The 26,598-nt window shown below is 48.0% G+C and overlaps 1 protein-coding gene across 2 annotated transcripts in view; it reads left to right on the forward strand.

The window, feature by feature from the left end:
• Window positions 1-12,110: 12,110 nt before the first annotated feature.
• Window positions 12,111-26,598, forward strand: part of PSD4 (pleckstrin and Sec7 domain containing 4) — a 37,082-nt gene continuing 22,594 nt past the window's right edge. Inside the window, exon 1 of one of the 2 annotated variants that reach the window (XM_057558810.1) lies at window positions 12,111-12,205. The gene's annotated coding sequence lies outside the window, so the exon portion shown is untranslated. Of the gene's footprint in view, window positions 12,206-25,592; window positions 25,646-26,598 lie in introns of those variants that run through there. The other variant, XM_057558811.1, reaches the window with a different exon arrangement.

Consider the following 26,598-nt stretch of genomic DNA (forward strand, 5'->3'; position numbering starts at 1 on the left):
TCCCCTCATGAAACAGGAGGTGAAGCCCAAGGCTCAGACACCATGCGATCTGGTTAAGCAGCCAACTGTAGTTTAGCAACAGGCCAGGCAGTCACATAGCCATGCATGCACGTGAGCCCTGGAACTCTAGAGCCACTTCCTGGCTCTCCTGTTCTGCAACTGTGCTCGTGGATGAGTTAGTTAAAGTCTTGGAGTTTCAGTTTTCCTACCTCTGATGCAGAAATCAGCCGATGCAAAGGGCTGAGTTATTTAATCTTTGCCACAACTTTCTGTGGTCGGTAGGAACGTTCTGATTACTAGTATTAGTCCTGCAGGAATCAGTGCTCAGAGGAATCCGTTTGAAAGCCCTGTTGCTCAAAGGGTGGTCCATGGCAGAGCAGCAGCTTCATCTGGGAGTTAAAATGCAGAATCCCAGGCCTCACGCCAGACTTACTGACTTAGGGTCTTCCTCTCAACCAGGTCTCCAGGTGGCTGGGTGCATCTTACAGTCTGAGCAGCTCTGCTTTAAAGGGAAGCACTCATACCATGTCTAAGCTCTGGCATTTTTGTTAAACCGACTCTTGTAATTACAAACCCAAACCACATCCTTGCTATCCCTCCCGGTAGCTCCCTGACGGTACCGAAAACTCCCGTCTTAATATCTCCTCACTTTGGCTTGAAATGTTCTTTAAGAGAGGAAAAGCTTTAAGCCACCCTCATGTTGCTAGAATGTCAGCTCCCCACACGCAGGGCTTTCATCGGTTTTGTTCCATGGTGTATCCCAAGTACCCAGCTTGGAAGATACTAGGTGCTCCATAAATATTTGGTGAATAAATAAATTGGCCACTGACATCTCAGTAAGGATTAACGTATTTCATTGGTCAGAAAATTTAAGCAGAGAGAGGACTCCGACCAGGGAAGTTTTAAAAGAAACCTAGAGAAAGGGAAAGGCCTCAGAGTCTAGGAGGCTTGAGGTATTTGGAGGCTGATGGAGGAAAAAGATCTGACCACCAGGTGGCAGCAGCACACACAAGCTTTACTGGGTGATGCTTTCGGGGAGGTACAGCACAGCAGGGGTCCGTCCAGAGGCTACCCGGTAGCAGGTCCCTGCTTAGAAGGAGAGGAGGACAAGGGGACTTGGGGGAGGGGAGCTCCTGTGTGTAGGCGATGTCACTCAGTAGCACAGCAGGAATCTCTGGGTCAGAGAGCTCCAAAGGTCAGCAGAGGACATGCGGGGGGACAGGGTGGGTCTGTTCTGGGAAGGCCCCATAGGCTCCTGCTTGGTTACAATCTCTCTTTTCTTTGATACTCCTCAGTCTTGATGGGGGAGAGGTATGGGACAAGAAAGGGAATAATACAGTTTTGGATAGAGAGGTTAATCATAAACTCGGCAGAGGAACTCAGTTTTAGGGGGATTTGGTTTCAGTAGAAGAAGGTTTTCTATTTTCTTAGTCTTGTTAAGACACTGAGCTTAATTTTGGGGGGACGTAGATTGTGCTATAACTGAAAGTGTTAAATCGGAGCAAAATTCTTGCAGATCTTGGGGAAACCAAATAATTTTGTGTTTTCTCTTCACATAACGATGAAATCCTTAAGGCGTAATGGCAGATCTCAACATGCTTGATATTAAACCCAGCTCTCAGAAAAGTTTGGATAGTGAAATACCCTATTTCTGTTGGGGTTCTTAGCCTGAGAAAACTTAGAGAGATGTTTAACTTTCAAAAGAAAATTTTGCCTCTGGGTCTACTGCTGTTACCCAGACTAGGGGGGTTAAAAACGCAGTTCAAGAAATGTCCACCAGGGGTCAGCATTTTCCTGAAGATAGTCCTATTATTCTCTTTTTTTGGGGAAAAATCTTAGTTTTGGGAAAAATCTTGGGAAGACAAATAACTATTTCAGTTTATGCTCTCAGGGGTGAAGATTTAGTCTTTCAAAGATTCCCTAAGAAAAACCTGGTTTTTCACTCCAGGGAAAGTTTATTCTCATTCACCTGTCAATTGAGCTGTAGTTTAGTCCTGATTTGGGCTATTTACACGTAGGAGTCTGACCCCTGACAAGCACCCAGCAAATGTTGTCTTTTATCCATGTCTATTCTCCAAAGGGTGTGACCTGAGAGAGTCTAAGGGTCTTCTTACACCTGCTTGAAAGCCAACATACCGCAGTCCTGTTTCCAGCTGAGGACCGCTCACCTGGATGATTGATTGACATGTGGAATTAACCCCACACCCCCCCTACCCGCACCTCCACCCGGGAAAGAACACACACCCACCTTGCCAGAACTCAACACAGGAACCCCTGCGGCATGTCTGCAAGGGAGACGTGCACTTTGTCATGTTGGAGGGTGCTGGCTGGAGCTCTCCGTAATAGAAAAACAAAAAAGCCAAGACCCCCATTACCATGAGGAGTGGATCCATAGAATGAACAGCTCTGCCTGCATCCTCTCCCCAGGGAAAGTCCACGCAGAGTCAGATGACTCGGAAAATTTGACTTGAAGTCAGAGCGGAGGAATGATCTTGGTGGCCAGTGAATTCAGACAGCTGCTCCTGTTACCCCCACCTCCACTCTGAGGGTCTCCCTGCAAAGGGAGGGGAGTTCTATGTCCTGGATTCAGGCACCCCCTTCCATGGGCCGTGATGGAGTCACTCTGCCACTTTCTTCTCTCTCCTTGGCAGCATTCCTTATGAGTCATGGATGTTTTCTTTCCTTGCGTCACAGGCCATGTGGCCGGAGCACGAGGACGGGGGAGAGGTAGGCAGGGGCTAGATCCTGCTGGGCTAGGCTAGTGATGGCTAGCATTATAGTCTGTCCTAAGGCAGGAACAGGCTTTGGAAACTCTGAATCCCATACCCCTCCACCACCTTGTGCCCTAATTTGGAGTGCCCACTCTCTTTCTCTGCACCAACTAATTCCTACTCAACTTTCAAATCCAGGCTCTTGGGCAACTTCTTCCATGAAGGCATTGAGGACCATCCATGCCAGCCCTCATTAAGCCCACTTTCTTGAAACTTCCACTAGGACCCGTGGTCCAGAACCCTGATTTGCATAATACTGATGAGGTCTTTCCAGGTGGGCATGTTTTAGCCGTCCCCTGAATAACCTAAGGTAGGGACTAAGTGTTTTGCATTTTGCAACCCCCAGAGCACCTGACCACTTACCTGAAACTGATTTTAGGTTTCTCCCCTGTCCTGAAGTAGAGTGTTCCTGCGAAACCTTTCATAAGCCTGAATGGCGTAAAGTGAAGAAGAAATTAGCTTAGGACACATCTTGCTAACAGATGCACAAAATAAATCGAGATAAAGCACAGATGCTCACAGACACAGTTCAAAGCTATGGCGCCTTGATGCTGAGATGCTGAGTATAATTCCCAGGGAAGGAGCTCAGGGGTGCTTAGGTGTTACTCCTGCTTCTGGAGTGTGTGCTGCCTCTGTAACGGCTGGCTACAAAACAAACGCGGATGCTATTTTTGCTTTTCTCCTTTTTTTGTAAAAGCGAAAATCCTCTTCGGATTCCATTGGTGAAAACGGGTACTAAGTAAGTCTTCTGTAAAAGAGAAGCGGTGTAATGCAAACTTTTGAAAAGCGGGGGATACCTGTAAAACTTATTGCAAATGCATTCTGAAGTATATTAATTTCATGTGCATTTCCCTTTTACTCTTCCCTTTTCATCTTCTTCACTGAGACCTCTGCACAAATGGAACCTTATCCGAGAGGTCTCTTTTGACTAACCTGCCTAAAATAGCATTCTATCACCCAAAGCCACCTGTGACTCTTTCATTCGCTCTCTCTGTGGCCTGTTTATTTTTCTTTCTAGCAATGATTACTTTCTGACATGTTATATATTTTCTTGTTTGCTTATTTGTCTATTCCCCTACTACATCTCAAGCTCCATTAGGGTGAGGACATTTCCCCACCTCAGTGCCTGATTATTAATTCAACAACCTTCATGGAGCAAGGACTCCGCGTCAGTTCCAGGTGCTGGAGATGACACACAGAGCGCCCCCTAGCGAGCTTAGCCAGGAGTGGAAACAAGTTCAAAAACCCACGCATAACTGGTAGTATTTTCCCATAGTTAATTGGTATTTCCAGTTTTTGTCTTCTTTCTTGTGTGTTGTGGGGTGAATTGGGAAAATAACGGTTCCTTCTCCTGGGGTAGATATGGGGGTCTGCGGGGACAAATTGGGTGTTTCTGGATGACCCAGTGGGGGACCCTCACTCATGTCTGTCACAACCTTCATCCCCCATCTCCCTCCACTTCCCTCCTCTCCTTATCCGTCAATGTCTGTGCCAAAGGCAATCATCTCTCCAGATAAGCCCAGAGTCTCCAGTTCTCCAGGTGTCCAAGAAGGTTCCAAGAAAGGAAAAGAACATCTATTTTCTCAGCTTCTGTACCACTAGTGTAGCACTTGTGTCCCCAAATAGCACTCGATGCTGCCCTTAGGTCCCCAGTGAAAAATCTGGCCTGTCATCATTCGTTTCAAAAATACACACATTCCCAAGAAGAAGCAACATTTTGTAGGCATAGTAAAGTCTGATCCCAGTTTAGAGAAGAAACACAGGAAGCTGTGTGCAGAGATGGGGCCCTTGGTCTCCTGTTCAGAGTGCTGCAATGATCACTGGGGTGCATGTATATATCTTTTCAAATTACGGTTTTCATCTTTTCCGGATATATGCCCAGGAGTGGGATTGATGGATTATATGGTAGTTCTATTTTTAGTTTTTAATGGAAACTCCATGCTGTTCCTTTTTTTTTTTTTTTAATGGAGTATAATTGCTTTACAATGTTGTGTTAGTGTCTGCTGTACAACAAAGTGAATCAGTTATATGTATACATATATCCTCTCCCACTTGAGCCTCCCTCCCACGCCCACCCCCATCCCACCCCTCTCGGTCATCACAGAGCACCGAGCTCCCTGTGTATACAGCAGCTTCCCACTAGCTATCTACACGTGGTAATGTATATATATCCATGCTGTTCTTGATAGTGGCCGCCCCAATTTACATTCCCACCAGCAGTGTAGGAGGGTTCCTTTTTCTCCACACTCTCTCCAGCATTTGTTATTAGTAGACTTTTTAACGATGGCCATTCTGACCAGTGTGAGGGGATACCTCATTGTAGTTTTGATTTGCATTTCTCTAATAATTAGCGATGTGAGGATCTTTTCATGTTGGCCATTATTTTAATTGAGGTTTTTTTTTTTTTATTAATTGTAGAAGTTGAATATAATCTGAATATGACTCTTTTGTCAGATTTATTTTTTGTAAATATTTTCTCCCAATCTGGGGTTTGTCTATTCATTTTCCTAACAGGTTATTTTGATTAACAGAATTTTAAAAATTTTTTATAAAGTTCTGTTTATCAGGTCTTTTTATCCATTTGTAGGAAATCTTTGCCACCCACAAAGTTGCAAAGGTTTTCTCCTGTTTTCTTCTGGATATTTTATAGTTTTGGTTTTTATATTTAGGTCTATAATGTATCTTGAGTTAATTTTTATGTGTGTTGTGAGGTAAGGGACAAGATTGTTTTGGATTTTTTTTCGTTTCTAACAGTTTAATTGAGGGAATTCCCTGGTGGTCCAATGGTTAGGACTCAGTGCTCTCACTGTCGGGGACCGGGTTCAACCCCTGGTTGGGGAACTAAGATTCCCACAAGCCATGCGGCAAGGCAAAAAAAAAAAAAAAAGTTTAATTGAGATATCATCATTCATATGTCATGTAATTTAAAGTGTACATTCCAGTGGTTTTTAGTACTGTGATGATTAATTTGATGTGTCAACTAGACTGAGCTAACGGATACTGTAAACCCAGACAGCTGTAAAACATTATTTTGAGGTGTGTCTGTGAGGGGGTTTCTGGAAGAGATTAGCATTTGAATGGGTAGACTGAGTAAAGGAGATGGCCCTCACTATTGCCAGAGGACATCATCCAATTTACTAAGGGTCTGAATAGAACAAAAAGGCGTAGGAAGGACAAATTTGCTCTCTTTTCTTGAGTTGAGAGATCCATCATCTCCTGCCCTTGGACGTGGGCTCCCCTGGTTCTCAGGCCTTTGGACTCAGAGTGGGACTTACACCAGTGGGTTCCTGGTCCTCCAGCTTGCAGATGCCAGATCAGGAGAGAATTCCTATAATGAATGAATGAATGAATGAATAAATAAATAAATCCTCTTTTTATTTCTCTAGAATAGAAATAGTTCTATTTCTCTGGAGAACCCTGGCTAATACAAGTGTTTTTGTAGAGTTATGCAACCATCAACACAATTTCATCATTTTTATCACCCTAAAAAGAAATCTCATATCTTTTAGCAATCACTCCCCACTTCCCCTTTCCCCCAGTCCTAGGCAACAATTAATCTACTTTCTGTCTCTATAGATTTGCCTATTCCAGACATTTTATATAAATAGAGTCATGCAAAATGTGATCTTTTGTGCCTGAGTTCTTTAACTTAGCATAAAGTTTTGAAGTTAATCCATATTGTAGTTTCATGGGCCCATATGGCTGAATAATATTCCATTGTATGACTATATTACATTTTTTTAAAAAAAGGTGAGACATTTATTTTATTTTTTTAAATATTTTTTTAGTTATTTATTTGGTCGTGCTGGGTCTTAGTTGCGGCTTGAGGGCTCCTTAGTTGTGGCATGCAAACTCTTAGTTGCTGCATGCATGTGGGATCTAGTTCCCTGACCAGGGATTGAACCTGGGTCCCCTGCACTGGGAGCGTGGAGTCTTAACCACTGCGCCACCAGTGAAGTCCCATTACATTTTTTTTATTCGTTCATCAGTTAATGGACATTTGGGTTGTTTCCAACTTGGGCTATCATGAATAATGCTGCTATGAACATTCAAGTACAAATTTTTATGTGGATGTGTATTTTTATTTCTCTTGGGGATATAGCAGAAAATGGGATTTAGGTCATACGGTACTTCTATGTTTAACCTTGAGGAACTGCCAAACTGTTTTCCAAAGCTGCTAGATCATTTTATAAGCCCACCAGAAGCATATGAGGATTCCAATTTCCCTATATCCTCACAAACACTTGTTATTATCTTTTATTATATCCAGACTACTGGACGAGAAGTAGTATCTCATTGTCATTTCGACTTGTATTTCTCTGATGGCTAATGATGCAGAGCATCTTTTCATATGCTTATTGGTCATTTGTGTATCTTATTTGGAGAAATATCTATTCAGATCCTTTGCCCATTTTTTATTGAGGTGAAAGTTTTCTTTATATATTCTAGATACAAGTCCCAAAGTTCATTTTCTTACCATACAGATTTCTAGGTGTTCCAGAACCATTTGTAGAAAGACTTTCCTTTCTCCATTGAATTACCTTCATACCTTTGCCAGAAGATGCCAATTGACCATACATGTGTGAACCTATATTTGGACACTCTACTTCCATTACATTGATCTGTTTATCTATCTTTATGCCATTTCAGTTTGAAGTATTTCCTAATTTTCCCTGTGATTTCTTCTTTGACCCATGGGTTATTTAGAGGCATATTGCTTGATTTCCAAATTTTGGGGCATTTTCTAGATAAAGTGCTGTTGTTGATTTCTAGTTTAATTTCATTGTGATCAAGAAGACATGATCTATACAATTTCAACCCACTGAAATTTAGAGATTGTTTTATAGTCTATATAGTTGGTCTTGGTTAATGTTCTATGTTCACTTGAAAAGAATATGTATGCTGATGCTGGTGTAATATTCTATAATGTCGATTTGGTAATGATGAATGATAATGTTTATATCTTCTGTACCATTATTGACTTTGTACTTGTTTTATTTATTACTGAGAGAGGTGTTAAAATATTCAACTATGATTGTGAATTTTATATTTCTCTCTTTGGTTCTGTTAATTTCTGCTTGATATATTTGGAAGTTCTGTTGTTAGATTCATACATATTTAGGATTGTTATGTTTTCTTGATGAATTGATCCTTTTATCTTTATAAAATGACACTTTTTGTTTATGGGAATACTCCTTGTATTGAAGTCTGCTTTGTCCAAACTTACTATAACCACACCAAGCTCTCTCAGGCTTAATGTTTACAAAGTATATTTTATCCATCCATTTACTTTCAACCTGTCTATATCTTAGAGTATATCTTTTATACTTAAAGTGTGTCTTTTCTAAACATAGGGCTGGGTATTTTCTTAGCCATTTTGACAAGTTCTGCCTTTTAACTGAAGTGTTTAATGTAGTTAATGATAACTTTTCAATCTTGCTATTTGTTTTATTTGTGTCCCCTCTTTTGTTTATTTTTTCCTTACTTTCCTGACTTCTCTTTTTCAGTAGTTATTTTTATATCTTATACTGATATTACTCTGAATTAATATTATAAAGCTTCACATATAGGAACCTTACAACAATATGGTTTTATTTACCTTCCCCTTGTATGCTTTGTGCTTTTTTTGTCATATACCTTACTCTACATGTGTTATAAATCCCCCAATATTATTGTTTTTTATCTAAATTGTCAGTTGACTTTTAAATCATTTAATACAAGAAAGAAAATTGTCTTTTATATTTACCCTTATATTTATCATTTCCAGTTCTCTTTGTTCCTTTCTGTAGATTCTAATTTTTATCTTATATCATTCCTATCTTCCTGAAGAATTTCTTCACTTTTTTTTTGTAGTGTGAATCTGCTGGTGGCAAAAACTCTCAGGTTTTATTTATTTGACAATATCTTTATTTGGCTTTCTATTTAAGACATGTTTTTAACTAGATACAGAGCTATAAGTTAATAGATTTTTTTCTTTCAGCCCTTAAAATCAATGTCCCATTGTCTTTTGGCCTACATTGTTTCTGATGAGAAGTTAGCCATTATTCCTATCATTGGGTCCCCATATGCAATGTGTATTTTCTCCCCTGGTTCCTTATAAGATTTTTCTCTTTATCTCTGTTAAGTCAGGAACTGTGAAAAAATCCGAGATTTGATTTTACTCTGCTTGTAAGCCAGCAAGTTAGCATGTCACAGTTTTCATAGACACTGGCAGAAGATAAGAGATAATTTATGACTCATAGCAATAGAAGAGGAACATTGTTGCTTAGGTCTCCTTACCCCAGTTCCCACAGGGCGATATGATGAGGTCCAGATGTTGCCTGCACAGACAGTGGGCCATGCTATAGCAGAGGAAGCCCAATGTTGGTAGGCTCTGATCTTATGCAGAAAGTGACAAACTTGCCTATCTCCCCTCTGGCAGGGAAAGATTGAGGTGTCTCTTCATTCCAGGTTAATACAGATAGAGATGTTTCCCTCCCTGGAGGAGATATATTTATATTCCTTTTGGTTGTTTATTTTAAAAATAATGGGGATCATATTTCTGCTGAAATTCCCTCTCTCTTCACCCTTTATATCTACCTTTTGCTGTAGGTTCTCTAACATTTTTATCATAATTTTTATTTTTAATTCTTTATTTTTATTATATCTAATTATTTTATCTAATTTTTAATTTTTGATTCCAACATCTTATTTGTCTTAGGTGTGATATTGTGATATAATAAGAAATACATATTTGGTCTTTGCCCCTGGTTTCTGACACAGAACTCCTAAAACCTCTTGTAATTTCCTGAGTGAGAAGGTGATAGGAGCATCTTTTGTTATAATACTTGCGGGTTTTTTGTTTGTTTGTCTGTTTGTTTTGTCCCCAGTTTTTGAAATAGCTCTGCAGTGACAAAGGTGAGCGTTTTTTGTTATTCATAACAGGCAGCTTTCAACAACACCTGAGTTTATGTTAATGAGGTGACTTTTGGAAAGCTCCTATAGATGGGAGCTGGTTGCCAGGGGAACCAGTCATGTGATTAGATGTTTGGAACTTTCAGTCCTACCCCTTGACCTCCAGGGAGTGGAGAAGTGCTAGAGACTGAATTCAGTCACCAGTGGTCAATGATTTAATCAATCATATGCCTACGTAATGGAACCTCCATAAAAACCCTAAACAACTGGTTTTGAAGAGCTTCTGGATTGGTGAATGCGTCCATGTGCCAGGAGGGTGGTGTGCCTGGAGATGGTATAGAAACTCTGCAGTCTTTTTTTGTCCTATGTATTCATTGCATTTGGTTGTTCCTGAGTTATATCCTTTATAATAAGCTGGTAATAGTAAGTAATGTGATTCCTGAGTTCTGTGGGCCATTCTAGCAATTAACAAACCTGAGGAGGGGGTCCTGGGAGTCCTCAATTTATAGCCAGTGGGTCAGAAGTACAGGTGACAACCTGGGACTTGCAATGGGGGGCAATCTTGTGAGACTGAGCCTTTAACCTGTGGGGTCTGCACTAACTCTGGGTAGTGTCATAATTAACTTGTAGGACACTCTGTTGGTCTGAAGAGTTAGAGAATTGATTAATATGAGGGGAAAACCCACATATTTGGTGTCAGAAGTACTGAGAGTATAGAGGAAAACAGTTTTCCTTTAGTGGGTATATTTTAATTGACTGGATTTTTTTTTTCCCCTTTTGACCACAGTTCACATTTTCTGTTCACAATGTCTACTATTTTGTTGTTTTTGTTATTGTATGGTAGACATTGTGAATGATGCATTGTAGATGCTCTGGATTCTTTTATTTTCCTCTGAAGAGTGTCAAGTTTTGTTCTAGTAGGAAGTTAAATTATTGGAAATGCAACTTGGTTTTGCGGGGGCTTGGTTTTAGATTTCTCTTGGCTTGTCCCTAATCCTGGGGTATATCCCTTAATCCTGGAATGCAGTCTTTACTCCTTAAGTGTGGTCATTCCGAGGTGTCAGTGGACAGTCCAAAGTGTTTACCAAGCCCCTCTAAGATAGCAGGACTTGACTCCAAATTCCCCAGCAGCAGGCAACTAACTGCTCAAATCTCTGCTCAGCTATACTTTTCCTTTGGGTCATGTGGATTCTTACCCCATGCGTGTTCATTCAGGAGTCAGCCAAGGATTTGAGGGAAGTTTGCAGGCAGATGTTGGACCTCTCCCCTTTGTGGTTCCCTCCTCTCCAGGATTTTTCCCCTCAGGGAGCAACCCCTCACCTCCCAGCCCCAGTTTACATCACATCACTGCTTATCTCTCCCGCTAGGCTGCAAACTTTTGGAGTACTTGGTTCAGCCTTCTATCCCATAGTGCCTAGTCAGTGTCTGACATACATACAGTAGGTGCACAATAAATGTCTGTAGCGTTAACAAATGAATTACTAGTAAGTTGTAGGATTGCTGACCTTGCATCAGGGGCTCATCCTAAAAAGACAAAGCAGCAGCACTGTGCGGTGGTGACTGTCTATGTGGCCTTGGTCAGGTTATTTCCCTTCTCTGTGCCGCAGTTTCCTCATTATATGGAAAGCTGCCTACCTTATAGGGTGGTTGTGAGGATTAAGTATTAAGACGGGTGGAGAGCTAGAGCCTGGCGCATTAATAACACTCAAATTAAGTATTAGCTGCTGTTGTTGCTTAAGGACCTGCAGCATCCCGTAGAGACGGACTTCTCCACGTTGTCAGTCTCTAAGGAAGCTGAAATATCACTGGCTATACTGGAAAAATGGAATCAACTTCTATTTTCACATATGGTGTCTTATATAGTTACACAAATGGAAACCAGAGAGTGGCATCGAGTGGGACGTTAAAAAACAAGAGCTTCTTGCCAACATCACTACGTCTTAGGACATGTTTGCTAAAACACATTGACGTTTCAAGACACAACTATTTGCCTCCAAGCCACCGATCCCCAAACCAGCTAGCGAAAGTTCACCAGTTGTCTGTAAGTCAACAGTTACAGACAGCTGAAATTCTGAGCTCAAATAATGCAGTTTTTTCTTGCGCTCACGAAAGAACTGGCACAGAATGGGTTTGGAGGGACTCGGATTTTGACCCGGCTCGGGGCCTGCACCCGTCTGGGGCTGGCCTGGGTTTCCGGCTGGTTTCTGAGCTGGAGGAAGACACCGGAGAGAGGGCTCGGGGCGCCGGCGGCCCAACGGGGACAGCGCAGGTCGTGCAGGAGGCGCCCGCCCGCCGCCGTCAGACCAGTCGGACGGCTTCGCCCGCCCCGCCCCGCGCCGCCGGCCCGGCCACCGCCCTCCGTCTCCCCGCCGGAAACCCAGTGCCTCGCGCGAGCCGCGCGCCGGAGCTGGACCGGCCTGGTCCCCCGCGCAGCCGCCGCCCCGCGTTCCCCGCCGTCCCCGGCCCGCGCCTGGGCTCCGGGCCATGGGGCGCCCGGGCGGGCGGGCGGGCGGCCGGAGCAGGAGCCCAGCGGGACACTGGTAAGGGCAGGTGGGGCCCCGCGCCGGCCTCGCTGCGGAGAGTGTGCCGCGCACTGGGGGCGCCGCCGAGCGAGGGAGCATCTGCGCAGCCGGGGAGAGCGGGAAGAGGCTCCGAGGGGCGAGAGCGAGTGGGGCTGGTGGGGTCCTCAGCGTTCAACCTCATCAGGGGGCGGGGCCACCGACAGCAGGGGGACGCTCACTGGGAGAGTCATACTGGCCGGCCTGGGGTGCGGTGGCTCTTCCAGCCGGGCGGGGTGCACCTGGTTGCAGGAGGAGCCCTTAAAACCATCCAGCGTCAGACCTGGGCGACACCGAGAGCCTAACTCCTTATCTCCCGTTGGCCTCAGTGGCCCCTAGGCCGGTGACCCGGCGGGGCCCTCCTCCCTGCTCCCTGCTTGCTGGGAGCCTGGCCAGTCTGGCAGGCTGCCTCCGCCAGGAGCGCACTGGGATGGAGGAGAACGCAGCTCTTCCCCACTCCCTTGGATGCTGGCCCCTCTCCTTGGCCCTTCTCCTTGGCCCTTCTGGGTGTGTCTGGTCAGAAAACACCAGAGGTTCCTAAGAAGGTAACTAGTGTCTGCTCAGCAGACAAACTCACTTTCCCTTCTAGGGTTCTTTCTGGCTCTAGGATTGAGTTTAGCTTCTTTCAGTAAAACAGTGGAGCCAGGGCTGTGAGTTCCTTGCAGGTGTTTTTTTCCCACTTTGCTAAGTGTGCTGACCCAGGCCCTTGTGTCCATGGCCTGCATGTCTAGGTCAGGTGGGCAGCATCAACGTGAAGGTCAGGACACCTGGGGGCTCCACCTGCCCCTGAACCTCATTAACCCAATCCTTCCCCTGGCCCAGAGCTGATTGGATGTAATTAGCAACTAATTGGATGTCTCTGAGCCCCTCTACATAAGAAACATCAAGGTCAGGTTTAGACGGCAGATAGTGCCGAGTGATTCATTCTTTCTTCCTTTATGTGAGGGTTCTGAAGAAGGGTCATTCATTCATTCATTCATTCATCCATCCATTCATTCAACATATATTTACTGAGTGCCAACCACTAATCAGGCATGAAGGCACTGGGAATACAGCTGCTCTCGTTTACGTGAATGGCGGGAGAGAGAAAATACGCAAGTAAGCAGATGAATCACATTAGTTCAGAGAGTGATTAAGTGCTGTAAAACAAAACAAAACAGGATGATGATGGGCATGACCGTGAAACAAATCAAAGAACTCGGCCCTGAGCTAGAAAAGGTAGCAAGCAGACTTTCTAAATGAGGTGGGAAAATGGTACCATCTTCAGGCCCTTAAATTCTGGGAGCACAAGATAGGATGTCCTCTGTGACCATGAACAGGGACTTATGAGCTGCCTACAAGGGATCAGTGAATAAAGCATGAGTGGTGAGTAGCCCCCCTGTGGAGTCCTGAGAATGTCCTTCTTGTTGGGAGGCTTAAATCTGAGGTGGAGATTTAAGCTTCCCCAGAAGACATATCCTGTTGACTCGATTATTTGTTCATTCATTCAACAAATACTGAGGGCCCATATGTTAGGCACTGTTCTGGGTGTTAAGGATACATCACTGAACAAGACAGTCTTTCCTCTCTAGAGCTTATTTTCTGGTGGAGAGAAATGGATAGTAACAACAGCAATTTTAATGTCATGTCAGATAAATGCTGTGAACAAAAGCAAAGCAGCTTAAGGGGTTAGAAGGTGAGGGGAGCTCCTGGGTTCAATAGGGTGGTCAGGACAGGCTGTGCGGAGGAGCTGGATGTAGACAAGACACAGGCATGTGACTAGCTGGGGGAAGAACATTCCAGGCAGAGGGAATGGCAAGTGCAAAGGCCCTGAGACGTGAAGGAGGCTGGAGCAGGCTGGGCATTGCTGAACAGGAAGGAGGCCATGGTGCCTCTGAGAGGTGAGCAGGCATCTCTGAGGCTCTCATTAGAGGAGGCAGGGGCGGGGCTCAGCCTGCTGACCGGAGGCATCCAGGAAAGCAGGTGATGCTCTCAACTGCCGCGACAGGAAGATTTACATGCTGCCAAGAAAACTCAGGGTCAGGCCTGGAGGTTTACACTAGCAGGGGAACAGGCGATCACCAGAGATGGAGAGCGTGTCTCTTGGCAGGAGAGGTATCACTTGCTTTCCTTATACCCAGCATCCATCCAAACAACATGGGCTAAAGTGGGAGGTACACACCAAGTTTTCCAAATCAGTAAAGACTTGATATGGGGAGAAAAACTGTTGCCTTCTAGGAAAATTCCACTAATCTTCTGTTTTTCAAAAGAATGATCTCCTTAGTAGACTTAAAAGGAAAACAGGAGAGGATATCGGGCATGTACTATATGTCAGGCTCCCTTGAGCACTTCATGTGCAAACACAAATCATTCTCACAGCACGTCTGTGATGTATGGACCACCCCGTTTCACAGATGAGAAAACTGAGGCCCAGCGAGAATAAGAAAGTTGCCCACTTTTACACAGCTAGTAAGTGAAGAATCAGGATTTATAATCAAGTGGTGCAGTTTTAGAGCCAAGTGCTCTGAAAGAGAGAGAGAGAGGTTTTGGCTGAAGGAATGTTTGTCTGCAGTAGAAAGGGTCTCCAGGGTGTCTCACAGCAGGGGCTGGTTAGAGAGAAGACAGCAGGACTTATGGGTGCATTCCACTTCTTTGCTGGTTTTTTTTTTTTTTTTTTTTTTTTATTTATTTATATATTTTTGGCTGTGCTGGGTCTTCGGTTCGTGCGAGGGCTTTCTCTAGTTGCGGCAAGTGGGGGCCACTCTTCATCGCGGTGCGGGGACCGCTCTTCATCGCGGTGCGCAGGCCTTTCACTATCGCGGCCCCTCCCGTTGCGGGGCACAGGCTCCAGACGCGCAGGCTCAGCAGCTGTGGCTCACGGGCCCAACTGCTCCGTGGCATGTGGGATCTTCCCAGACCAGGGCTCGAACCCGTGTCTCCTGCATTAGCAGGCAGATTCTCAACCACTGCGCCACCAGGGAAGCCCCCTTTGCTGTTTTTTAAGATAATATTTTCATGGGTTAAAAATTCTTTTAAAAATATTTTGAAAAGTACTACTTGCCTGTGTTAAAAATCTTTTTACAAGTGTTCGTTCAAACAGCCCTTAAGGAACACAGTGAGAAATCTCCTTCCTTCTACTGTCCTGATTCCCAATCTTCTTTAGAGGCAATTGAGAATACTTGCAGACATATGTTATATTTGTAAATGAGCATATACGTATTATACTTTTTCTTTTCTTTCTGTTTTTTTACACAAATAATAAGAATACGAATACTCAGGTCTGGGACTTCCCTGATGGTCCAGTGGTTAAGACTCCGCGCTTCCACGGCAGGGGACGGGGGTTCGATCCCTGGTCGGGGAAGTTCCGCGTGCTGTGCAGGCGGCCAAAAAAACAACAACAAAAGAATACTCAGGTCTGTACCTTGTACCGCGCCCCCCTTCTTTTTTACATATTCAGATTCAGGACATATAGACGTGCTTCATCCTTTTAAAATAAATGTGTACTATCTCACTGAATGGATTTAACATATTTATCTAGCCATTCCTTTATGGTCTTCTAAATTGTTTTCCCCATTTTCATCTGTTTGTTTGCTGTGATAGACAACTATGCATTAAGGATACTTGTACCTACATCTTTGCTCACTTCTGTGACTGTTTCAGCAGGAGAAATCCATAAATGTGTAATTACTGATTGAAAGGCTCTGTGTATTTTAGATTTCAATTGATGCCGGCTTGGTGTTCTAAACCGTTCTTGCCAACTTGGAAGACCAAAAAAATGGCATCACGTTGTCGTTTTAATAGGTATTTATAGTGAGCGGCGTTGTGAGTCTCCTGTATGTTTTAAGCCCTTTGTCTTTCTCTTTCTGTGGACTGTTCAGGTCCTTGGTCTATGATTTAACTTGGATTTTTGTCTTGTTGTAATTATTGAATTATAAGGGGTCTTACGATGATTTTCTCTTCATCCCTCAGCTCTAGTCCCACTGACTGCCCTTCACCATCTTCCCTACCTTTGTGCACAGCAGCTACTCTGATATATTTATGATATGTTTATCCTGGGATCTGGACTATTTTAGAGAAATATATGATGTTGATTTATATATGCATATATTTTAAACTTACATACGTTGTATTGCGCTACAAATCATGATCTTACTTTTAAACCCGGTGCTATTTTTTAAGAAGATTTATCTGGCTACTCCCTGGACACTCGGTTTGTTGCTTCTGATTGCTGCACTGCTTTCCGTGGTTGGAATTATGGAATTATCGTAACAGTTGATTCTTTTTTATTTATATTTATTTTTGGCTGTGTTGGGTCTTTGTTTCTGTGCGAGGGCTTTCTCTAGTTGCGGCGAGCGGAGGCCACTCTTCATCGCGGTGCACGGGCCTCTCACTGTCGCGGGCTCTCTTGTTGCGGAGCACAGGCTCCAGACGCGCAGGCTCAGTAGTTGTGGCTCACGGGCCTAGTTGCTCCGCGGCATGTGGGATCTTCCCAGACCGGGGCTCGAACCCGTGTCCCCTGCATTGGCAGGCAGACTCTCAACCACTGTGCCACCAGGGAAGCCCGTAACGGTTGATTCTTAGTGGCTTGGTCTAGAAAGCTTGTTTGGAGAAATGGCGTGATGGGGGTGAGCCCTGGAGGTTGAAGAGGATTGGATAGGTGGAAAGGAGGATGGGGAAGGGAACAGAGCTGACCAGAAGCACAGCATGAGGACACGCCAACGTGTGAAATTTCCAGCAACTATTCAGGGGAGCCCCATAGACTGGGGGTGTGGTTCAGGGTTGGGTGTGTGTGGTCCTAGGAGAGGCTGGGGGTCTCAAATGCCCGTGTTGGGTTTTCCCTAAAGACAATGAGGAGAGGTAGTGGGGTGGGGGTCAGCCAGGAAGGATTTTCAAGGGCAGGAGTGATCTCCTGGAGGAGAATTGGGATGGACTGTGGACGTGAACCTGAGAGGCAGGAGGTCCCTGGGGTTCTCCAGATAGGTGAGGAGCAGTGGGGCTGCCGGGGAGGGAGAACCAGCAGGACGGGGCGCTGGAGGCATGAAGGGTGCCTGCTAACTTGGGAAACGGGGCACATGCGATGCTGCAGACAGGACCTGGAGTGCAGGGCTGGGCACGGGGTGGCGGGGGGAGGCATGCTTATGGGCGCGTGGACAGGCTATCGGGCACCTGTTGATTCTGAAGTCCTGCTCACCTGGCTGGAGGATTTCCGTTGGCATTTAGGACTCCGGGCTGGGGAGGGTTCATGAACCTTCAGCGAGTGGGTAGGAGATGAACGTGTGGGAGTGGATGAGGTCACCATGGGAGAGCATTAAGGGCAAAAGAGGCCCCAGTGGAACAAAGCCCCGGGTTGTGGATGAACAGGCTTGAGAAGTGGATGGGCAGGCTGGACCAGCAAGGAGGCACGGATGCACTTTCAAACTCTGCCCTTTGCTGGCTCCACAATCTCAGGAAAGCATCCTCTCAGCCTGGGAACCTGGGCAGGGGTGGGGCGGGGGTCCTTATAAACAAGGACGGCCAACGAGGGGTCCCAGCCTTCCTGGCATCTCTCAGTGTGCCCTTGGAGGATGAGTGGAAGGGCTGAGGCAGACAGGAGAGACGAGGCCTCCGGAAGCACAGGTGTGTGGGCTGTCTCCCTGGGGAGGAGCTCGGGGCCCCAGGGCTGTTCCTGCTGGAAGCTGCCAAGCCAGGCTGCCCGCTCTGTCCCTGTGGGCAACTGTTGATAGACATGATCTGTTCCAGCTGGCACAGAGAGAGCACCGGGGAGCCTAGGGCGTTGTTGCTCTGGGCAGGCTTATGTGTGAGCATCCCCAGGGTAACACTGACCTTTTGGGGGTGGGGGGGGCCCAGACAAAACCCCCTCTGAGTTTTGTCTCCCTCCTTCGCTATGTTAGCATATACCTGTTCTCTCTTTTTTTTTATAAAGTTTTTTTTTTTTAATTTTTATTTATTTTATTTTTGGCTGTGTTGGGTCTTTGTTGCTGCACGCGGGCTTTCCTCTGGTTGCGGCAAGCGGGGGCTACTCTTCATTGTGGTGCACGGGCTTCTCATGCAGTGGCTTCTCTTGTTGCAGAGCACGGGCTCTAGGCGCCCGGGCTTCAGTAGTTGTGGCACGTGGGCTCAGTAGTTGTGGCGCACGGGCTTCGTTGCTCCGCGGCATGTGGGATCTTCCCGGCCCAGGGCTCGAACCCGTGTCCCCTGCATTGGCAGGCGGATTCTTAGCCACTACGCCACCAGGGAAGCCCGCCTGTTCTCTTTTTTATGTAACACCAGAGCCTTGCTTTTCCGCTGGTTGTGCACCTGAATTTCCTGTTAGTCAGTCAATGGCTGATGAAGGCTAATTAGCATTATAAGGAAGACCCTCGACCCCCACCCCGTTCTTCCTCCAAAAGAGTAACTGCTTGAAAGGTTGGATTCAGCCCACTCATTTACATAGCTTGTCATGATTTTTGACAGAAGAGTTTTCCACCTATACTATTTTATTTCATATTTTTCCTGAATACACACAATTTGAAAAAAAAACAACATGAAGTAGGCATTATTTACTTTAGCGTGATCCTTAGCAACAATATCTGTGAAATCATGTTTTTTTAATGCATATTCAAATACATGCTTAACTATTAAAAATGTTCATTATGTGTACCATATGCCTACTTAGGCAAACACAGCTTTAGATTAGTGGATTCATGGAGGAGATAATCTTCGCTATGTGGGAGAGGGGGAAAAACACTTTTCCTCTACCCTCTAAGATTTTGTCACTGGGACCTGCAAATTAAACTGGCAAAAGATTAACAGTAGAAAAAGGTTTATTGGCCTGCACGTGGGAGCCAGTCAGAGAAGTAGCTGGCTCGTTAAAGGGTTAAAGGCTTATATACCTAAATTAGTAGGGGAAAGGGAGCACGGAGAAAAAGTCTTCTCTGGGAAGAACAAATAGGTTTCTTTTCCAAAGACAAATGGGTTTTTAGAACAAATGAGAAATGACAAAGTAGTGATAATGTTGGTCTCTACAGGTGTGAGTGTTTTTGCAGTCTCCTTCTGGGCCATAAATCTCTCCTAGAGAAGGGATTCGGGGTAGATTTTATTGAGTTCTCCCTTCTGGGAGTAGATCTGCCCTGCAGAAGGAATTTATGGCTGTCTTATTTCTCAGAATTTCCTGCTTTTAGTCAGATAAGGAAAGCTCTGAGAAGGCTTCTTACTGTAACTGTCAAATCTCAAATGTCTTCATCTCAAACTTCATCCCAGTTCTGGGGCTCCGAGTAGGTCCCTACACCAACATCAGAGAGGTCACCCTGCAGCCAGTCGAGCGGTGGTAGCAGTGAAGGGTCAGAAACAACAAATACCCACTCAGACCCTCTTAGGCCCGCCCCCGTCTCACTCTAGTCGTCCACTGGCAACCTGGTGGGTAGAGGGGTTGGCAAAGAACCTCCCAGTCTTAAAGTGAGCAGAGAAATTCAATTATTATTTAATTCAACAAATTTAATTTATTTTTGCTGATGACAAACATCATACATATTTATTTATTTATTTGTTTTTTGTACATATGTATTTATTTTTAAACAGCAGGTACACACCAAAAAAACATAAAGAACTTAACATCACGTCCATTGTTACCACACACAGATAGCCGCTATCAACCAGTGTTTTGGTATTTCATTGCCTAAATACACACATTTTTTAAAAAATTGAGACCATACTGAATGTATAATCAAGTTTCTTACTTAATAATATGCCGTGAGAATCTTTCCACTTCATGAAATACTCTTCAAAAACAAGATAGTTCAAGGTTGCTGAGGTTCGCTCTATGGTTCTATGGTTATATCATAATTTATTTATCTGGTTCCTGGTGGATGCTGAGGTGGTGAGCATTTTTTGCTTTTAGAAGTATCTTGGTGCACATGTATTTCAACAGATGTTTGTAAGCATCTTCTGGGTGCCCAGGGGGCTCAAGGACAGATGTGAATAACTATAGAGCCCTACTCTCTAAGAAGGACAGACCTGTGACAAGTGGCTGCAGGGAAAATGCTAATCTGGAAATACAGGGTGGCTTTGGGAGAGAGCAGCTGGGGCCGGACTTTGGTGCCAAGGAATAAGAAGGCCAGGGAGTGGTGGCCTGGGCACCTGTCCACAGGCTGGGTAGGGACGCCTCCCAAGGTTACTGTACCCACCACGGGATTGGGCAACCAAGTCCAAGAGATAGAAGCTTGTCACTCACTTTTGTAATAATCACTTCCTGCCCTTGCCCAGGAAAACAAGGGCAGCCTTGGTGCCCATGTGTGTAGGGCGGTTGGTGATGGTGCTACCGCTGGCCCGTGATGCCCTGCCTCTGGGAGACCTCTCCCTCCCAGTCTAAGACCACAGGTGTTAGGGAGGGGCACCAGTGGCCCCTGCCATGGGCTCAGTCCCTAGAAGCCCTCACCCTGGCCCTCCCTCCCAGCTGCTGGCCAGTGGGACAGTCACCATCTAATCTGGCAGAGGAATATTTAGGAAGGCAGGTGTCCTCCTGTCTGTCCTCCCTGAGGGCCCAGGCTTGTGGAGGCCTGAGAGCTAAGAGGGAAAAGGGCATTTTCTGGAGGAAGGAGCAGGTGTCTGCCTTATTCCCAGGCCTCCCTAAGGGACAGAACCTCTACAGTGACAAATTCAGGGACATGGGGGCCCGTCGAGGTGCTTCTGGCCTCGGCTCTCCCCCGGCCTGGTAGCCGGTACCCCCCGGAACGATGGTAGTGAGTTCCATCGCTGTCGGAGTTTTCATAAGCTCTGCGTTGTAGAAATGAGTTCAGGCTGGGCCGTGAGGAGCCCTGCTCGCTTGGAAGGCAATCCTGTTCCTTCGTAGCAGCAGCGTGTAAATGGCAACAGGGTATAGCAGAAAGTGCATTTGGTTTGGCAGTCCTGGGTTCAAGTCCAGCCTGAGAGACTGCTCTGACCCTCGGTCTCTTCATCTGTTCTGTGGCGTGGGGATCATAACACCCCACCCCCACCCCAGACTCTAGGGTTTGGAGATGCTGCTTGCAAAGGGCCTTGTGAGTGTCAGCCCCTAGGGGCCCTCTGTACAAGGTGGTTAGAAGTCAGGTGCCCATTCCCTTCCTCTGCTGCCTCCCGCCTCTCACCCCTCCACCTCTCAGGAGGGCAGGCTGTGTGCTGAAAGCCCCAGAGCGCCTCTCCTGGAAGGTGGGCTCCACTCCGCCATCCGCGCTCAGTGCGTGAGATGCCACCTCCCCACCTGTGCCGAGCAGCTTCCGCTGCGGGCAAACAGGAAGTCACTCACCTCAAGGGAGGCAGGAAGGGGCTGCCTGGCAAGGCTGCCTGCCCCTGAGCTGTGGTTGGGTCTGGAGGCTGCGTGTCTGCTGGGCCCCGGGGAGGGGGACAGGGGGGCGGGGACCCCCAGAAGTGGGAGGGGGCACCAAAGATCAAAGCTCACCGCCAGCAGGGGCTCTGGGTGCAGGAGCTAGTTGCCCTGTGCCTGCCCACACTGAACCACACGCCCTGTGAGCTGGAGGCCCTCCTTGCCTGTGGACCACCCTTCCCCCCGCCCATCCAGTTTTGCTCCTTGCATCTTGGGAAGGAGGTGAAAGTGCTAGGAGACGGAACAGAGCTGGTGGCTGCAGGAGTCTGGGAGTCTCTTCGAGGAGTTTGCTGTAAGCAGGAACCCCCCCGGCCACACCCCAAATCCCCGCACATGCACACACGAGACACGTATAAGACCTGCTGCCCGGGAGGAGAGGGGAGAGGCAGACTCTGTTTCCTACGGAGCTGCTTGATGTGACTGAGGGTCAGAAGATGAGCAGCTTTGACTCATTCATTCATCAGAAGGTTTTGGAGCAGTTATGAGCCAGGCCCTCTGCTGCACAACCTGGGTAGCGGTAGAGGCGAGTGGACTAGTCCTCGCCCTTGAGAAGTTCACAGTCAGGGGAAGGAAGGAGACTCATAAATACACGGAGGAAGCCGATCGCTGGTGCCCGGCCTGACCGGCAGCATCTCAGCCCCAGGGAGCCCAGCATGCCGAGGGTCCCCGGGATGGGTTCAGAGCTGGGAGTGGAGGGGGGAGACCCTTGTCCTGGGCTCCTAATCAGTCCTCACCTCATGGTCGCCTGGCTTCTGCCCCCATCGTGCCTCCAGCCCCCACCCCCAGCTTGTCTGTAACCTCCGTGTGGCCTCATTCGATGGTCACTTTGCTCCTTATCTTGCTCTACTTTCCCGTAGCGTTTGACACAGCCGACCACTTCCTCCTTCTGAAGTTATCTGTCTCCTCTCTTGTCTTTCTTTGGTGATGACACACCCTCACACTGTTTCTCTTACCTCCTTGACAGCCCCTGCTGTTCTCCTCTGCGGGCTTCTCCTGGGGAGGCTCCGCCAGCCCCCAGCCTGGGCCACCTTCCTGCTGGACACATAGGAGCTCCTTTCTTCAGCCCAGCCCCTCCTGTCAACTCCAGGTACCAGCTGCTCCTGCTTGAGTATCTCACAGATATCTCAAAGCTAATATTTATTTATTTTTTAAATTATATCTTTCTAGTTTAACCTTCCAATATATTATTGTTCCTGCTTTATACAGTTTTAATGTTTACTGCATCTTTACCACTCTTTGCTTATCATATCTTCTTACCTCTCAGACCCTCAATCTGGGAGAATTTTCTTTCCTCCTAAAGTGTATCCTGTAGAATTTTCTTTAGTTTGGGATCACACTTTCTTAGATTTTGTGTGTCAGAAAATGTCTTTGTCTCATCCTTGTTCTTAAAAGATATTTTCATTACATATGAAATTCTGGGGTGACAGTTATGTTTCTATCACCGCATTGAATATTTTATCCCACTGTCTTGTGGCTTCTATCACTTAAGTTGAGAAATTTGCTATCAGCATAGTTTCAAATCTAATATTTAAAGAATGAAACTCTTGGTTTGCTCCCTGAAGCCTCATCTCCCCACATCTTTCCCGTTTCAGCAAATACCATTACTACCCATCCAAGTTGCTCAAGCCGGAAATCTAGAAGTTGACCTTGACTTCTCTCTCATCACTTACATGGCAGATTCTACCAAGCATCCCCGATATAGATCCCACATCCTCTGTCTCACCTTCTCTGCCATTTCTGCTGCCTTCCAAACCACTGTCCCACGTTCCCTGGACTGTCACAGAGCCCCTGCCTGGTCTCCCCGCTCTCACTGAGCCCTCCACTGTCCTCCATGCAGCAGCAGGTGATCTTACAAATAAATACACCTGTCACTCCCCTGCTTAGCCCTGGGGACCCCGCGGGATCTGGCCCCATCCTCTTCTCCCACCCTCCCCTAGGCCAGCTGCACTGGCCACGCTGGCTGGCTTTCTGTTCCCTTCACTCCTGGAGACCTTTCCGGTCTCAGGTAAGAAATGAGACATGAAGTTTCATCTGCCTAAAATGCCCACCCTACACTCTTTACCTGCTGGCTGCTGTTTACGGGGATATGGTGCCCCCGGTCCCCCTCTGCAATGAGCTTCCGCACTGCTCACTTTCCTCTCTCCCCGTCCCATCCCCCCGCCAGCATTTATCACAGTTTATAATCACACACTGATTACTTCCTCGCCTGTTTATTTTCTGTCTGTCCCTTGATTGGAAGCTCCTGAGGACAGGGGTCCTGTGCTTTATTCCTGACGGTCAGCAGCTTCTCGCATTGGGATGGCATGGGGCCGGCGCTGACTGAGCCGTGGCCACGTGCCGGACACCCTGTGAGGCTGGAGGCCTGAGGGAGGGTTTGCGTTTAGGCCGAGGCGACTTTAGGTTTCTGGTTGACCTGGCTGGGCAAAGTGTTGTAAAATCCTCCGCACAGAAGGAGGAGCAGCTTGGGGAAGGTAACGAACCAGGTGTGTGTTGCACTGACCTTGAGATAAGCCTGCCCCTAACATTTGCGAGCCCCAGAAAAGGGAACAGTGGAGGCCCCCCACCCCAAGCTGTGTTCGGATATGGCAGTGTCATAACACCGCACCTGATGAACTGTTATATAAAGTGAGTCCTCTTTTCCTGCCTCTCACTTGGATGATGACCTGGAGGTCCAGCTCTGAATTAGGATTCACAGCCTCTGCTGAATGTGGCAGCAGAGGCCGCCCCAAGCCTTTAGCTCCTTCCCTTTCTCTCCCCTGCCCTGGCTTGGTACCGCACGCGCATGGAGGGGGTCGACCCGCCCCCAGGTCCAGGGCCTCTCCACCCCCTCGCTGCCTCTTCCCCTCCCCCCAGGTCTAGGGCTGCACAGAGCAGGGATGTCCCCGGGGAGGGGCAGGAGTAGAGGTTCCACGGGTCCAGGAAGCAGAGAATCTCAGACTTCTGGGTGCCCAGAGAAAGGCCTGGTAGGCACGTCCCTGTGGACTCCTCGCCGTGTGCGTGTGTGTGTGTGCGCGTGCGTGTGTGTGCGTGTGTGTGCGTGCGTGTGTGTGTGTGTGTGTGTTGGGGGTGCAGCTGGAGGAAGGCTCGAGCTGCAGCCACGCCCTGTGCACTGTGGGCCAGGCCGGCCTGGGTCTGAGGCCCTTTGATTATGGGCCTTGCAAGTCGAGGAGTCTTCTGGGCGGTTGGATTTATGAGGACTAGAGTTCAGGGAAAGGGGTGGGGTCTTTGGACCCTCAGCAGGGAAGCTGGTGGTCACTGAGACTGGAGAATAGATTGTGCGGAGGGAGGACAGAACAGTCCGGTGAGCTTGGTTCCCCCAGCCTCGGACTCAGACTCCTGGACCCCTGTGGCCTGTGGCCTGCAGACGTACGTTGGGAATTCAGCCGTGGGAGACGGACGACAGTCGGTCCCTGTGGTCAGATGCTCTGAGTTCTAACCCCAGCTTTGTGATTTCCCAGCTGTGCCACCGTGGCCAGTGGCTTAACCTCTCTGAGCCTGCCTCTGGATCCATGTAATGGATATAGTAACACTTCACAATGTAAGTGAGAGGGGGGACTCAGGGGCTATTGGGGAACTCTTTGTCACTGTAGGACAGTTATACCAGGTGCCGTTATTACCTACACAAGACATAGCCACACACAGATCGAGGGAAAAAGAAAAGTTACCAGCCCCAGGGCCCTCCCGAGTCCCACCGAGTGCCCTGCCAGGACCCGAGAGCTGGGCAGAGATGAGAACCTGGTGACAGGCCTCAGGGAGGAGGGACGGGGCGTGCTCACAGTCTGGGGCGCTGCGCCTTCCTCTTTCTTCCTCCCAGGCCCCTGATTCGGGGCTGCGCGGAGGGTGGGGGACCCCCGGGAGCAGGGGCGGGGGGCTGGGGCAGAGGCGCCGGGCCCGGGACAGGCTCTTGTCTCGGGGCAGGAAGTGTGAGGTGCAGCGCAGCTGGGGAGTCCCGGAGGCCTTGGGGCAGCAGGGGGGTGAGTGTGGTGAGGGGAACGGAAGTCGGAAGCTGCAGCCGCCACGTTCCCCATTCACAGGCCAGACAGACGGGGCAGCGGGACCGCTCCCGGGGAGCCGGGCCCACGCATCCCATCCCAGGTCCTCTGGAGGTGAGCAGGGTGGGCCTGCTTTGGGTGGGGGGGCTCGGAGGGCGCCAGGGGGCGGGGATGCGGAGAGTCACGTGTGGGCCCTTGTGGTGACCGCCGGGGCAGGTGGGCAGGAAGAAGGGCTCCGTAGGCCACTGCGTGTGCACCTGCTGTGCGCCTGGCCTTGGGCTACAGCCCCGTCCTTCCCCTTCCTCCTCTCCGTCAACCGGCCCCCTCCCAATCTGGCCCTTTCTGTGATTCCTGCTCTGGCTCCCACGTACCCCAGCCTTCCCGGAGCCCCTGGGGGTCTGCAGTCATGAAGTGGCCAAGGACGCTCCCTCCTAAAGCTCCCGTGAGCCTCCCCAGGCCCCTGGTGGCTGCTGAGACTGGTACCCAGCGGGGGCTTATGTCGCCAGAGGCCCCAAGTGAGCCTTGACCCCTCGACCCTGGAGAGAAGGAAGCCATTTGGGCTGGGGCTTTGGAGGGGGCGCAGCTTTGGGTGTGGTCACCGTAGGAGCTCGGACTCGGGGCTCCCAGCCCCGTGTTGCCTTCAGGCCCCCGCAGGGAGGACGGGTTGAGGGGAGGGGCCCAGCGCTCGCTGGTTCGCCTGGGCCGTTCTGGTTTAGGCCTGTCGACCTGTTGGGTAACAGGAACCAGCGCACTCTCAGAGGCTTCCCTGTTTGGGACACCGTCAGGCCTCCTAGTTGTAATTGTTCATCTCAGCCACTGCCCCCTTATTCTAGGGCCTGAGATCCTGTGGGTGGAGTCACTCCTGTGCTAAAAGGCTGGGGAGGGCGACCTGTCATCAGCTGATAATAAGTACCCCAGAGGACTGAGGGGCCTCAGCCAGGAGGCCTGTCTCCCAGGGCTTTAGGGCATCACAGGGCTCCCTCCTCTACAGATAAGGAGCCAGCCTAGGCTCTTCTAGAATCCAGGCTCTAGGCTCTTTGTAGTGGGAGGGGGAGATCCAAGAAGGG

The sequence above is a fragment of the Balaenoptera acutorostrata genome, chromosome 12, assembly GCF_949987535.1.
Source record: "Balaenoptera acutorostrata chromosome 12, mBalAcu1.1, whole genome shotgun sequence".
NCBI lineage: Eukaryota > Metazoa > Chordata > Mammalia > Artiodactyla > Balaenopteridae > Balaenoptera > Balaenoptera acutorostrata.